Source organism: Anabrus simplex, chromosome 3 (genome assembly GCF_040414725.1).
Source record: "Anabrus simplex isolate iqAnaSimp1 chromosome 3, ASM4041472v1, whole genome shotgun sequence".
Lineage (NCBI taxonomy): Eukaryota > Metazoa > Arthropoda > Insecta > Orthoptera > Tettigoniidae > Anabrus > Anabrus simplex.
The window spans coordinates 490,654,866-490,671,643 of NC_090267.1; the positions used below are offsets into that span (position 1 = coordinate 490,654,866).

General features: G+C 43.9%; 1 non-coding gene across 1 annotated transcript; it reads left to right on the forward strand.

Moving 5' to 3' along the window:
- Positions 1–15,436: 15,436 nt before the first annotated feature.
- On the forward strand, positions 15,437–15,524 carry TRNAI-UAU (transfer RNA isoleucine (anticodon UAU)). Its single transcript is given in 2 exon segments — positions 15,437–15,474; positions 15,489–15,524. It is a non-coding gene; the product is annotated as a tRNA-Ile (tRNA).
- Positions 15,525–16,778: the final 1,254 nt, after the last annotated feature.

Here is a 16,778-nt window from a genome sequence, read left to right on the forward strand (position 1 = left end):
AACTGGGACAAGAGCTGGTCTTTCTTCACATTCTTGTTTTCCACTGTAACGGAAGTGATCGCAAAAGGGAGAATTTTGCTGTGATGGCAAATGGGACACAACCGTAGGGGAAGATGGAGAAGAGGAGGAAGGAAGAGCACTGGTATCGTAAACCAGGAGTCGTGAGTTAAATCCCCACAGTAGGGACGTTATCTCATACTCTAACAGGCTACACTCAGTATGGCCCTTGAAGCTCAAACAAGACAGCAGGTTTGTTCTAGAACCTTCAGCTCAGTGGCACAGCACTAGTCGTGTAAACCACTAGTCTTGATTTCGATCCCTGTAGAAGACAAGTTATCTTTCATCTCCTTTCCTAATCTTGTTTACCATCCAGGATTGGCCTTTCCCTCGGGTTGGAGAAAGAATTGCGAAGGAGGACCAGAACCTCGACCTGCTATGCTGAACAGTGACCTTGTGGGGAGAAATGAAATGAAATGTCGTATGGCTTTTAGTGCCGGGATATCCCAGGACGGGTTCGGCTCGCCAGGTGCAGATGATGATGAGGACGGCACATACACCCAGCCCCCGTGCCACAGGAATTAACCAATTAAAGTTAAAATCGCGACCCGGCCGGGAGTAGAACCCGGGACCCTCTAAACCGAAGGCCAGTACGCTGACCATCCAGCCAACGAGTCGCACTGTGGGGAGAATGGAACATTGGACGAGATAGATAAGTAAGGTGTAAGGAAACGACGCCTTAGGTTAGGTACCTTCCCGGCATTTGCTTGGATGATAAAGCAGAAAGCATGGAAAACCTCTTCGAGGATGGCTGAGCTGGAAATCGAACTCCCCTCTAATTAGCTGACCTCCCGAGGCTGAGTGGATCACGTTTCAGCCCTCGTACCACTTGTTGTATATAATGATAGAGCCGGGAAGCGAACCCGGCATTCTGGGGTAGCAGCTAATCTCAGTAACCACTAGAACACAATGTCGGGCTCAGATTTGTACGAATAAGATAAACTTTCTTCGCAATGTTTACCGTAAATAGCTGTTGAAAATGACGAAGGCTATCCAGGCGATGTTTATAATCAGCGTTCGCTTATTATCCGCACACTTTATCTTGGCGCATTTGTGTACGGGGGTGAGGAGTAAGGAGGGAGCTGTCCCGGTATCGATAGTGCTGCCAACTGAATAAAAAATAAATCTGAATTGAATCGAGAATATGATCGATCGATATGAAATTTCTAAACCGTTATCATCTTAAGCCAACAACTGTGTCACATACACATTATATAACATTATAAAACATTTCTCGATGCCAAATCTTGTTCCTAGCATGAATTCTCTACTTTGGCGTTGTTGTGTAAACAACAACAATACTAGTACGTAAAGTGTACGCCAGATGTCGCACAACGGTGCTTAAGCGATTCATACTTTGTGTTTCAAAGGTTGCCAGTACGAATCTCGAAGATCGCCGAGGTCGACCGATTCAGCACTAGGGTGTAAATGCAACAAGATAAAGTGTGCGGATAATACTTCGATTTGCATTCTTTCCTGAGCAGTCAATTACTGTCTAGAGCAGGGAGGGCGAACCTATGACACGCGTGTCATTAGGTGGCACGCGAACACAATTTCGGTGGCACACCAAATGCACGTATTAACGTTTTTATGTACATCTTGTACTATAGACTATACATACATCGTGCATCGTATGGTCATAGTGTTTCAGGTTTAAGAAATAAGTACCTATTTCTAGTTTCATTCGGACGGGTATTATGGCAACACTGATAGGTCCAGAAGTCACGTGAGATAAATGTCAGATGCGTCCGACGGATATTTCGCTCACCCACATCAATCATTTAGTGAAGTTTGGCTTCTGCGCGGTTGCCAGCATCGCGACATTTTTCTTAGTTTGTAACAGTTTATTATTTTGAATTTTTGTAAGACAAGTAGTTGCCAAGAGATTTTTCCAATTTCGAGATTTGGACAAACTTAATTTCAAAACCTCATATTGCACAAATGAGTGACATTAATGCCAAATGTTTTGAGTGGTTAGATATTGACAGTTTAGAAATGGAGTTTACTGAATTTCGAGAAAGCATTACATGGGTCAACAAATACACTGACTGACAGAGCAAATGCAACACCAAGAAGGAGTAGTGCGAAAGGGATGAAAGTTGGGGAAAAAACAGAGACGGCACGGACGAATAATTGATGTTTATTTCAAACCGATATGCAGGTTACACAATGCGCACGGCATCGACTCAGTAGGATGTAGGACCATCGCGAGCGGCGATGCACGCAGAAACACGTCGAGGTACAGAGTCAATAAGAGTGCGGATGGTGTCCTGAGGGATGGTTCTCCATTCTCTGTCAACCATTTGCCACAGTTGGTCGTCCGTACGAGGCTGGGGCAGAGTTTGCAAACGGCGTCCAATGAGATCCCACACGTGTTCGATTGGTGAGAGATCCGGAGAGTACGCTGGCCACGGAAGCATCTGTACACCTCGTAGAGCCTGTTGGGAGATGCGAGCAGTGTGTGGGCGGGCATTATCCTGCTGAAACAGAGCATTGGGCAGCCCCTGAAGGTACGGGAATGCCACCGGCCGCAGCACATGCTGCACGTAGCGGTGGACATTTAACGTGCCTTGAATACGCACTAGAGGTGACGTGGAATCATACGCAATAGCGCCCCAAACCATGATGCCGCGTTGTCTAGCGATAGGGCGTTCCACAGTTACTGCCGGATTTGACCTTTCTCCACGCCAGTAGTATAATTGGATGGTTCTGCGGCACCTCCGCCGCCGCACGCCTCCTCCTCCGCCGCCTCCTCCGCCGCCGCCGCCCGCGGGAAATTTGAATTTTGGCGGGAAATTTGAATTTTGGCGCGAGATTTGAATTTGTAAACAAAGCCACGTGCTTTTTGACAGCTGTCATCGACAACAACGCATCGCTAACCTCACTGCTGCCATCTTGACGGGCCTAAACCTCACTAGTACCAACTTAACCTAACTAGCGTGAGGTAAACAAAGCCACGTGTTTTTTGACAACCACGTGCTTTTTGACAGACAACAACGCATCGCTAACCTCAGTACTGCCATCTTGACGGGACTAAACCTCAGTAGTGCCAACTTAACCTCACTAGCATGAGGTAAACAAAGCCACGTGCTTTTTGACACCACGTGCTTTTGACAGATTTGTAAACAAAGCCACGTGCTTTTTGACAGACAACAACGCATCGCTAACCTCAGTACTGCCATCTTGACGGGCCTAAACCTCAGTAGTGCCAACTTAACCTCACTAGCATGAGGTAAACAAAGCCACGTGCTTTTTGACAGCCACGTGCTTTTGACAGATTTGTAAACAAAGCCACGTGCTTTTTGACAGACAACAACGCATCGCTAACCTCAGTACTGCCATCTTGACGGACCTAAACCTTAGTGGTACCAACTTAACCTAACTAGCATGAGGTAAACAAAGCCACGTGCTTTTTGACAGCCACGTGCTTTTCGACAGATTTGTAAACAAAGCCACGTGCTTTTTGACAGACAACAACGCATCGCTAACCTCAGTACTGCCATCTTGACGGACCTAAACCTTAGTGGTACCAACTTAACCTAACTAGCATGAGGTAAACAAAGTCACGTGCTTTTTTGACAGCTGTCATCCGCCATCTTTAAACCACAGAGCACTGTGCTGCCCTCTTTATCGTAGTAGATGTAAAATTCGTCACCTATCATCGGCAGTGCTGCCATCTTGACGGGCCTAAACCTTAGTAGTACCAACTTAACCTAACTAGCGTGAGATAAACAAATCCACGTGCTTTTTTGACAGCTGTCATCCGCCATCTTTAATCTATAGAGCTCAGTGCTGCCCTCTTTAGCTACTTACCTTTGAAATGTGGTGGCGGATAATTTGAGAAATGCTTTTTGACAGCAGCCATCTTTGTGCACCGTGCTGCCCTCTTTAGCTAGATACCTGTGGTGGCGGGCAATTCCACATGACAGCAGCCATCTTTAATCAAGAGAGCACCGTGCTGCCCTCTATATGGTGGCGGCAAATTCTACATGCTCTTGTTTGGAAACAAACTCACGCGCTTTTTTGACAGCTGTTATCCGCCATCTTTAATCAACAGAGCACCGTGCTGCCCTCTTTAGCTACTTACCTTTGAAATGTGGTGGCGGCAAATTCCACGTGCTCTTGTTTGGAAACAAAGCCATGTGCTTTCTTGACAGCTGACATCCGCCATCTTTAATCTATAGAGCACAGTGCTGCCCTCTTTATCGTAGTAGATGTAAATTCATCACAGCTGTCATCCGCAGTGCTGCCATCTTAACGGGCCTAAACCTTAGTGCTACCAACTTAACCTCACTAGCGTGAGATAAACAAATCCACGTGCTTTTTTGACAGCTGTCATCCACCATCTTTAATCCATAGAGCACAGTGGTGCCCTCTTTAGCTACTTACCTTTGAAGTGTGGTGGCGGATAATTTGAAAAATGTTTTTTGATAGCAGCCATCTTTGAGCACCGTGCTGCCCTCTTTAGCTAGATACCTGTGGTGGCAGGCAATTCCACGTGACAGCAGCCATCTTTAATCATGCGAGCACCGTGCTGCCCTCTATGTGGTGGCGGCAATTTGAAAAATTCTACATGCTCTTGTTTGGAAACAAACTCACGTGCTTTTTTCTGACAGCTGTCATCCGCCATCTTGCATCACAAACCTCAGTGCTGCGCTCTTTAACTAGATACCTTTGAAATGTGGTGGCGGCAAATTCCACGTGCTCTTGTTTAGTAAACAAAGCCACGTGCTTCTTTTGACAGCTGTCATCCACCATCTTTAATCAATAGAGCACTGTGCTGCTATCATGCGGGCAATTTCATCACCTGTCATCCGCCATCTTTAATCTACAGAGCACCGTGCTGCTCTCTGTAGTAGCGGGCAATTTGAAAAGTTCTGTTAGCTGTCATCCGCCATCTTTAATCAAGAGAGCACCGTGCTGCCATCTATGTGGTGGCGGCAAATTCCACGTGCTCTTGTTTAGTAAACAAACTCACGCGCTTTTTTGCCAGCTGTCATCCGCCATCTTACATCGCAAACCTCAGTGCTACACTCTTTAGTTGAAATATGGTGGCGGATAATTTAAAAAGAAAAATTCTACAGCAGCCATCTCTCGGCGCTAATTGCACAAGATGGTGGCTATACATGACTCCTTAAAGGTGCTTATGCAAGATGGCTGCTATACATAGACTCCCTTGGGATGCTTGCGCAAGATGGCGGTTATACATAGCTCCTTATGAGGGATGCTTGTGCAAGATGGCGGTTGCTCTTATGAGGCGGCTTAAGGATCCTTGGCTATAGACGCCCTAAGGATGCTTGCGCAAGATGGCGGATGCAAGATGGCGGCTATACGTAGCTCATTATGAGACAGCCAGTACTCGATACAACATGTGATCAGAACATTGATTGATGTGTTCAGAACACAAAATAAGTAGAATCGAACACTGTACTCGATGTCGTTAACTTCAACATGTGATTAAAACATTGTCTGGTGTGTTCAGAACACTACATAAGTAGAATCGAACGCTGTAGAACATGTTAGGGGATACCTTTGTTTAGATTGAAACATAACAAGACTAGAATTGAACACTGCACTCGATGTCGTTACATGTGATCAGAACAATGATTGATGCGTTTCCTCCTCCTCCTCCTCCTCCTCCTCCTCCCCCCCTCCTCCTCCTCCTTCTCTACCTCCTCCTCCGCCTCTTATGTCAAGGCATAGCTTTACATCGAACAAGTTTAAACCTGCATCGCGAAGGCAAGCGTGTGCAGCGATAACATTATTGTGCATGTTTAGACTTTCGAAACATAAGAAGAGTAGAATCAAACGCTGTACTCGATACGACATGTGATCAGAACATTGATTGGTACGTTCAGAAAACAAAATAAGTGATCAAGACTAGAATCGAACAATGTACTCAATACATCATGTGTTTAGAATATGTCAGGGGATACGCTTGTTCTAAGAAGATCAGATTGAAACATAACAAGACTAGAATAGAACACTGTAATCGATGTTGTTAACTTCAACATGTGATCAGAACATTGATTGATGTGTTCAGAACACAAAATAAGTGATCATGACTAGAATCGAACACTGTACTCGATACAACATGTGATCAGAACATTGATCGATGTGTTCAGAACACGAAATAAGTGATCAAGACTAGAATCGAACACTGTACTCAATACAACATGTGTTTAGAACATGTTAGGGGGTACCCTTGTTCTAAGAAGATCAGAATGAAACATAACAAGGCTAGAATCGAACACTGTAATCGATGTTGTTAACCTCAACATATGATCAGAACATTGTTTGATGTGTTCAGAGCAAAAGTACAATTTTGATGATTTGCACAGCTAACTCGCTCGGTAAACGATATAGCCAAAGTATAACTTCAAATTATTTACCTTCCATCATTCGTCTTGTGTGTAAAAATCAGTCGAACAAGTTATCGCATAAACATGGCTGAAAAAAAATCGTGATAGGGTATGGAACCCAGGGGTTACATCTTATCAGAAGGGCAAAAAGGATGAAAGGACTCTTCCTCCTCCTTACCGCACATTCCTTGGCTAAAGGGCTAATGGGCTAAAGGGCTAATGGGCAAAAGGGCTAAAGGGCTAATGGGCTAAAGGGCTAAAGGGCTAAAGGTGTAACAACCTCATCGATCGCTATCAGCAAGAACGCTTGTACTTTGTAGAAAATTAATCTTTATTGGTAAATGGTTTTATGTTCAGAACAAGGAATGGAACCTAGGGGTTACGTCTTACCTAATAAAATCCCCGAGGTGCGATGAGTTACGTTTTTCGAACTAGTGTTTGGAACACTGAACTTTTCAAGATGGCAAGAGTGAGGTTAGCAATGTTCTGTTGTTGGATTTTAAATTCCGCGCTACAACATGCATAAGGTGGCAGCCCTTGAGGTTTACTCCCGTAAAGATGGCAAGAGTGAGGTTAGCAATGTTCCGTTGTTGGATTTTTAAAATTCCCCGCTATAACATGCAAAAGGTGGCAGCCTTGAGGTTTACCGCCGTAAAGATGGCAGCAGTGAGGTTAGCGACGCTCCATTGTCCTTCAAAGTGAGGTTAGGGTTCGTCAAGAAGACAGCTGTCAAAAAAGCACGTGGCTATGTTTACCAAACAAGAGCACGTGATCGTGACGTCACGGTCACGTAATCAATCCTTAGCTCGACGTCGCTAAGAGCAGCATTAGGATTAGCTATTCTTAAAAGTCTTGGGAACAGAGCAGCAGTATGAATTGCTATGTTTCAAAGCGTGTGCACATCACCTATCGATTTTACATACATCGACCATCGAACTAAACTTCATCCGCTAGATCGTGCTGCTATCTTAGCATGACTTTAAAGTACAATGAATAGCCATGTTTCAAAGCGTGTACACATTACCTATCGATTTTGCATGCATCGACTCTCGTACTAAACTTCTCCCGCTAGATTGTGCTGCTATCTTAGCATGACTAAGATGCATGAACTGAAAATACGAAGAATAACCATGTTTTAAAGCGTGTACACATTACCTATCGACTTTGCATGTATCGACTCTCGTACTAAACTTCTGCAGGTAGATTGTGCTGCTATCTTAGCATAACTTATACGCATGAACTTAAAATACAGAGAATAGCTATGTCTCAAAGCGTGTACACATTACTTATTGATTTTGCATGCAACAAATATCGTACTAAACTTCTTCCTCTAGATTGTACTGCTATCTTAGCATAACTTATACACATGAACTTAAAAGTAGAAAGTATAGCCATGTTTCAAAGCGTGTACACATTACTTATTGATTTTGCATGCATCAAATATCGTACTAAACTCCTTCCGCTAGATTGTACTGCTATCTTAACACAACCTATACGCATGACCTTAAAGTAAAAAGGTGTGTACACATCACCTATCGATTTTGCATGCATCGAATCTCGTACTGAACTTCGTCCGCTAGATTGTGCTGCTATCTTAGCATAACCTATACCAATGAACTTAAAGTACAATGATTAGTCATGTTTCAAAGCGTGTACACATCAACTATCGAATTTGCATGTATTGACTCTCGTACTAAACTCCTTCCGCTAGATCGTGCTGCTATCTTAGCATAACCAATACGCATGACCTTAAAGTAAAAAGAATAGCCATGTTTCAAAGTGTGTACACATTACCTATCGATTTTACAAGCATCGACTCTCGTACTAAACTTCTTCCGCTAGATTGTGCTGGTATCTTAGCATAACCTATACGCATGGCCTTAAGGTACAAAGAATAGCCATGTTTCAAAGCGTGTACACATTACCTATCGATTTTGCATGCATTGACTCTCGTACTAAACTTCTTCCGCTAGATTGTGCTGGCATCTTAGCATAACTTATACACATGAACTTAAAAGTACAAAGAATAGCCATGTTTCAAAGCATGTACACATTACCTATGGATTTTACATACATCGACCATCGAACTAAACTTCATCCGCTAGATTGTGCTGCTATCTTAGCATGACCTTAAAGTAAAAAGAATAGCCATGTTTCAAAGTGTGTACACATCACCTATCGATTTGCATGCAACAAATATCGTACTAAACTTCTTCCGCTAGATTGTGCTGCTATCTTAGCATAACTAAGATGCATGAACTGAAAGTACGAAGAATAACCATGTTTTAAAGCGTGTACTCATTACTTATCGATTTTACATACATCGACTCTCGTACTAAACTTCTTGCGCTAGATTGTGCCGCTATCTTAGCATAACCTGTACGCATGAACTTAAAGTACAAAGAATAGCCTTGTTTCGAAAGCGTTTACACATTACCTAATGATTTTGCACGAAACGACTATCATACTAAACTTTTCCCACTAGATTGTGCTAAAATCATGTAAGTGTGCTGCTTTCTTAGCATAACCTATCGATTTTACATGCATCTACTATCGTACTAGACTTCTTCCGCAAGAGCATGTAGCAATCGCTTTTGTGTATCCCTAACCCATGTGCATGAACTTAAAGCATAAAGATGAGCTATGTTCTAAAGCGTGTACACATCACCTATCGATAATGTATGTATCGAATATCGTACTAAACTTCTCCTGCTAGAGCGTACGAGTATCGCTTGTGCGTGCACGAACTTAAAGCATAAAGAATAGCAATGTATAAAAATCTTGTAAACAAAGCAGCAGCATTACGTATAGTCAAGATTAAATGCGTGCACACATCATGTATCCATGATGCACACAGTACTAAACTTATTCCATTAGAGTGTACAAAGTTCGCATGTGTTTGTGCTGCTATCTTAGCATAGCCTATGTGAATGAACTTAAAGCATAAAGAATAGTTATGTGTAAAAAATCTTGTGAACATAGCAGAGTGTTAACTACGTAGGTGTAGACATTGAACTTTATATGCTGAGGCAGCATACTACGTGACCGTGACGTCACGACCACGTGCTCTTGTTTGGTAAACATAGCCACGTGCTTTTTTGACAGCTGTCTTCTTGACGAACCCTAACCTCACTTTGAAGGACAATGGAGCGTCGCTAACCTCACTGCTGCCATCTTTACGGCGGTAAACCTCAAGGCTGCCACCTTTTGCATGTTATAGCGGGGAATTTTAAAAATCCAACAACGGAACATTGCTAACCTCACTCTTGCCATCTTTACGGGAGTAAACCTCAAGGGCTGCCACCTTATGCATGTTGTAGCGCGGAATTTAAAATCCAACAACAGAACATTGCTAACCTCACTCTTGCCATCTTGAAAAGTTCAGTGTTCCAAACACTAGTTCGAAAAACGTAACTCATCGCACCTCGGGGATTTTATTAGGTAAGACGTAACCCCTAGGTTCCATTCCTTGTTCTGAACATAAAACCATTTACCAATAAATATTAATTTTCTACAAAGTACAAGCGTTCTTGCTGATAGCGATCGATGAGGTTGTTACACCTTTAGCCCTTTAGCCCTTTAGCCCATTAGCCCTTTAGCCCTTTTGCCCATTAGCCCTTTAGCCCATTAGCCCTTTAGCCAAGGAATGTGCGGTAAGGAGGAGGAAGAGTCCTTTCATCCTTTTTGCCCTTCTGATAAGATGTAACCCCTGGGTTCCATACCCTATCACGATTTTTTTCAGCCATGTTTATGCGATAACTTGTTCGACTGATTTTTACACACAAGACGAATGATGGAAGGTAAATAATTTGAAGTTATACTTTGGCTATATCGTTTACCGAGCGAGTTAGCTGTGCAAATCATCAAAATTGTACTTTTGCTCTGAACACATCAAACAATGTTCTGATCATATGTTGAGGTTAACAACATCGATTACAGTGTTCGATTCTAGTCTTGTTATGTTTCATTCTGATCTTCTTAGAACGAGGGTACCCCCTAACATGTTCTAAACACATGTTGTATTGAGTACAGTGTTCGATTCTAGTCTTGATCACATATTTCGTGTTCTGAACACATCGATCAATGTTCTGATCACATGTTGTATCGAGTACAGTGTTCGATTCTAGTCATGATCACTTATTTTGTGTTCTGAACACATCAATCAATGTTCTGATCACATGTTGAAGTTAACAACATCGATTACAGTGTTCTATTCTAGTCTTGTTATGTTTCAATCTGATCTTCTTAGAACAAGCGTATCCCCTGACATATTCTAAACACATGATGTATTGAGTACATTGTTCGATTCTAGTCTTGATCACTTATTTTGTTTTCTGAACGCATCAATCAATGTTCTGATCACATGTCGTATCGAGTACAGCGTTTGATTCTACTCTTCTTATGTTTCGAAAGTCTAAACATGCACAATAATGTTATCGCTGCACACGCTTGCCTTCGCGATGCAGGTTTAAACTTGTTCGATATAAAGCTATGCCTTGACATAAGAGGCGGAGGAGGAGGTAGAGAAGGAGGAGGAGGAGGGGGAGGAGGAGGAGGAGGAGGAGAATGATAAGGCCTTAACAGCCTATGTATAGTCGCCTTTGTTTAAAGATGATAGCTGTCAAAAGAATTTTTCAAATTATCCACCACCACATTTCAGCTAAAGAGGGCAGCAGGGTGCTCTGTTGATTAAGCACATAGAATTTCAAATTGCCCTCCACCACATGCATAACAGCAGCTGTTATCTTGCGCAGTAGCCTCTAAGCTAGCTTTCTTCATAAGAGTAGCCGCCATCTTGTGCGAGCACCCCTAGGCCGTCTCATAAGGAGCTATGTATAGTCACCATTTTGTGTCTGCCATCTTGCGTAAGCATCCCTAGGACGTCTCAAGGCATCTTGTTTCTCATAAGAGCAGCCACCATCTTGTAGAAATAGATAGATGCCAATGCCAAAGGGCTTAAGTAGGAATCGAACCGTTGATCTCATCATTAGACTATGTTTTTTCTTGTTCCTGATACTACGAACCTACGTATTAGGCGGAAAAATTTTGTCCGTTTTGCTCTACGATGCATCGTTTTCGAGATATTTAACATTTTGCATTTAAGCCTCCTAATTTAATGAATCGAACCTGCACGGTACGTTATACTCTCTACCATAGCTAGACCTGATCATGTTACGAAGACTCGCTTCAATACAAGCTAAAACAGAGCAAATGCCAAAGGGCCTAAGTAGGAACCGAACCGTTGATCCCATCATTAGACTATGATTTTCTTGTTCCTTATACTGCGAACCTGGGTATTAGGCAGAAAAATTTTGTCCGTTTTGCTCTACGGTGCACCGTTTTCGATATATTTAACATTTTGCATTTAAGCCCTAAATTTAATGAATCGAACTATCACGACACGTTAGCCTCTAAGCTAAGAGTAGCAACCATCTTGCGCAAGCACCCTTAAAGCGTCTCATAAGGAGTTATGTATAGCCGCCATCTTGTGTCCGCCATCTTGCGCAAGCATCCTTAGGGCGTCTCAAGCCATCTTGTGCAAGGACCCTTAAGCCGTCCCATAAGAGCAGCCGCTATCTTGCGCAAGCATCCCTAGGGTATCTCATAAGGAGCCATGTATAACTGCCATCTTGCGCAAGCATCCCAAGGGCGTCTCATAAGAACCTGTGTATAGCAGCTATCTTGCGTAAGCACCCTTAAGGAGTCATGTATAGCCGCCATCTTATGCAATTAGCGTCGAGAGAGGGCTGCTGTAGAATTTTTCTTTTTAAATTATCCGCCACCACTTTTCAAAGGTATCTAGCTAAAGATGGCAGCACTGCGGATGACAGGTGACGAATTTACTTCTACTACGATAAAGAGGGCAGCACGGTGCTCTCTGGATTAAAGATGGCGGATGACAGCTGTCAAAAAAGCACATGGCTATGTTTATCAAACAAGAGCACGTGGAATTTGCCGCCATCACATTTCAAACCAAAGAGGGCAGCACTATGCTCTGTTGATTAAAGATGGCGGATGGTAGCTGTCGAAAAAGCACGTGAGTTTGTTTCCAAACAAGAGCACGTGGAATTTTTCAATTTGCCGCCACCACATTTCAAAGGTATCTAGCTAAAGATGGCAGCACGGTGCTCTCTTGATTAAAGATGGCGGATGATAGCTAACAGAACTTTTCAAATTGCCCGCTACTACGTGCTTAAGGTAGTAGCCACAAAGAGGGCAGCATGGTGTTCTGTGGATTAAAGATGGCGGATGACAGGTGATGAAATTGTCCGCATGATAGCAGCACGGTGCTCTGTTGATTAAAGATGGCGCATGACAGCTGTCAAAAAAGCACATGGCTTTGTTTCCAAACAAGAGCACGTGGAATTTACCACCACCACATTTCAAACTAAAGAGGGCAGCACTGTGTTCTGTTGATTAAAGATGGCGGATGACGGCTGTCAAAAAAGCACGTGAGTTTGTTTTCAAACAAGAGCACGTGGAATTTTTCAATTTGTCGCCGCCACATAGAGGGCAGCACTGTTCTCTCTGGATTAAAGATGGCTGCTTGTCGAAAAGCATTTTTCAAATTATCCGCCACCACATTTCAGCTAAAGAGGGCAGCACTGTGCTCTATAGATTAAAGATGGCGGATGACAGCTATCAAAAAAGCACGTGGCTGTCAAAAAGCACGTGGATTTGTTTATCTCGAGCTAGTGAGGTTAAGTTGGTAGCACTAAGGTTTAGGACCGTCAAGATGGCAGCACTGCCGATGACAGGTGACGAAAGAGGGCAGCACGGTGCTCTGTAGTTTAAAGATGGCGGATGACAGCTGTCAAAAATGCACGTGGCTGTCAAAAAGCACGTGGCTTTGTTTACCTCGCGCTAGTTAGGTTAAGTTGGTACCACTAAGGTTTAGGTCCGTCAAGATGGCAGTACTGAGGTTAGCGATGCGTTGTTGTCTGTCAAAATGCACGTGGCTTTGTTTACAAATCTGTCGAAAAGCACGTGGCTGTCAAAAAGCACGTGGCTTTGTTTACCTCATGCTAGTGAGGTTAAGTTGGTACCACTAAGGTTTAGGCCCGTCAAGATGGCAGTACTGAGGTTAGCGATGCGTTGTTGTCTGTCAAAAAGCACGTGGCTTTGTTTACAAATCTGTCAAAAAGCACGTGGCTGTCAAAAAACACGTGGATTTGTTTACCTCATGCTAGTGAGGTTAAGTTGGCACTTCTGAGGTTTAGGCCCGTCAAGATGGCAGTACTGAGGTTAGCGATGCGTTGTTGTCTGTCAAAAAGCACGTGGCTGTCAAAAAACACGTGGCTTTGTTTACCTCATGCTAGTTAGGTTAAGTTGGCACTAGTGAGGTTTAGGCCCGTCAAGGTGGCAGTACTGAGGTTAGCGATGCGTTGTTGTCGATGACAGCTGTCAAAAAGCACGTGGCTTTGTTTACAAATTCAAATCTCCCGCCAAAATTCAAATTTCCCGCCAAAATTCAAATTTCCCGCGGGCGGCGGCGGCGGCGGAGGAGGAGGAGGAGGCGGAGGATGCGGCGGAGGCGCCAGAATCCCTGCATTATACTACTCACGCCGACGCCACACTCGTCTGCGGTGACTATCACTGACAGAACAGAAGCGTGACTCATCGGAGAACACGACGTTCCGCCATTCCCTCATCCAAGTCGCTCTAGCCCGGCACCATGCCAGGCGTGCACGTCTATGCTGTGGAGTCAATGGTAGTCTTCTGAGCGGACGCCGGGAGTGCAGGCCTCCTTCAACCAATCGACGGGAAATTGTTCTGGTCGATATTGGAACAGCCAGGGTGTCTTGCACATGCTGAAGAATGGCGGTTGACGTGGCGTGCGGGGCTGCCACCGCTTGGCGGCGGATGCGCCGATCCTCGCGTGCTGACGTCACTCGGGCTGCGCCTGGACCCTCGCACGTGCCACATGTCCCTGCGCCAACCATCTTCGCCACAGGCGCTGCACCGTGGACACATCCCTATAGGTATCGGCTGCGATTTGACGAAGCGACCAACCTGCCCTTCTCAGCCCGATAACCATACCCCTCGTAAAGTCGTCTGTCTGCTGGAAATGCCTCCGTTGACGGCGGCCTGGCATTCTTAGATATACACGTGTCCTGTGGCACACGACAACACGTTCTACAATGACTGTCGGCTGAGAAATCACGGTACGAAGTGGGCCATTCTCGAACGCCGTGTCCCATTTATCATTCGCTACGTGCGCAGCACAGCGGCGCATTTCACATCATGAGCATACCTCAGTGACGTCAGTCTACCCTGCAATTGGCATAAAGTTCTGACCACTCCTTCTTGGTGTTGCATTTGCTCTGTCAGTCAGTGTACATACAACTTGGTGAAGCACTGGTGAAAATCGAGTGTGCTGTTGATGGTGAATACTCTCTCCAGAAGCCGCAGAACGTAATACTTGAGCAGTGGAACAGCCTGCCACACATATTTTCGGCCGTGGAGAAACTTGCTCTAGTGCTAGATAATTTGTTTGCGTCATCATACGCCTGCGAGCAGCTCATTTCTACAACGAACCTTGTCAATGTAACTAGAAAACTAACGTTGTGAAGTCAACAGTTACAAACCGTCTTGGTTCAGGTGCAAGTCTTATCGTGTGTTATGAAGCTATCATAAATTATATGGTTACGATATATTTTTCCGGTATTGGAAAAATACGACCACGAAACCTGCAATGAAATGTATTATTTCACAATATATATGTGTATGAGTAATAACATACTATTAAACATATTTTTTTTTAGGGATGAAAGTCGGTGGTGGTGAGGGTGGGGGGCAGGTTGTAGCCATTAAAAAAAGTAAAATAACAAGTGGCACAGTAGACAGCCTGATAATAATAAACCAGATTTAAAATGACACACTAGTTGGAAAAGGTTCGCCATCCCAGGTCTAGAGAATCAATAAACATCACCGTATGATCAAAGAGCGTGTACTAAGGATCCTTAAAATCCCCAGGGAGTGATTACTTGTTCATTGATGAGTCACGTTAAGCAAATTCCCCAGTGGCGCAATTAATTAGCGCACGGTACTTATAAGACTAGCCGAGAGATGCCGGGGTTGTGAGTTCGAGCCTCACCTGGGGAATACCTCTTTTAATGTTAAGCGTGTTCTTGTGCACACAAATTGTAGAAAGTTTGAACAATTAATAAGGACGAAAATGCCAGTGACAGTAAAGGGGAAGATCAAGAAGATTCGTACGGCGTATCAAGAACTAATCGCTGATCAATTTATGGTGGAAATAAGAAGAAAAACGATCGTATTATTTCAATTAGCCCGCCTGCATAGTGTTGTGGTTACCGTGATTAGCTTCCACTCTCGGAGGCCCGGTCCCGATTCTCGGCTTTGCCTCAAAATCTGAAAAGTTTCGTGAGTGCTGGACCGGAGTCTACACAGCCTCGGAAGTTCAACGCAATGGATTCCCATTCGATTCCCAGTTCAGCCATTCTGGAATTGGATTTCCACGGTTTGCTCACTTCTTCCCCGGGCAAATGCTGGTAAGGTGCCTTAATTAATGCAACGGCCGCTTAATTCCGTCTCCTGTGTCTATCACTTCCAATCTTCCCATCACGCCACAAGTCCCGTCTTAAGCATACGAGCCAAGGCCACCTGGGCGAGGGACTTGTCCTCGTCTCCAGTAGTATCCCCCGACCGGAAATCTCACGCTGCAGGACACTGCCCTTGAGGCGGTTGAAGTGGGAACCCGCGCTAAATCCGAGTGAAAAATTAACCCTGAAGATTAAATAATAAATAAATAAATAAATAAATAAATAAATAAATAAATAAATAAACAAATAAATAAATAAAGCGTTACTGAGCATGTAAATAAAAATAATATTTTAAATGCCGACGTCCTAAGTTTGACCGTGTTCCGCCGTTCAAAAGGACGGCTACCACTCTCGGATAATACCCATGTTCTTAAGATCCACAGGTTAATACTCTACCACTAGTAGCTGAGGGAATTCGAAGACACCGTTTAGCTCAGTTCGGGCAACTTGAAACAATATTCTGCTAGCAACAGCTAGAGGCCTCCTGATAGCTAATACACGATCCCAAGTTGATGGCCTCTACGGTAATTTAGAAGAAATCGATGTGATCTGCCTCCTAAGCTCACAAGAGGCAGGTACACTTTCTTATACATATTGATGATGAGTTTGTGTTGCAAACACAACCAGAATACCGCGCATTCGGATCTTGTTTTGCACAGTGACAGAGAACTCGCCTTGTAAACCACGGGTTGTGATTTCAGTCCTCACAGGAGGCACAATATGCGTTATTTATTTTCGTACGTCCATACTGAGTCTGTGTTGGAATCTGTACCAGAGGAGTCCGTTAACACAA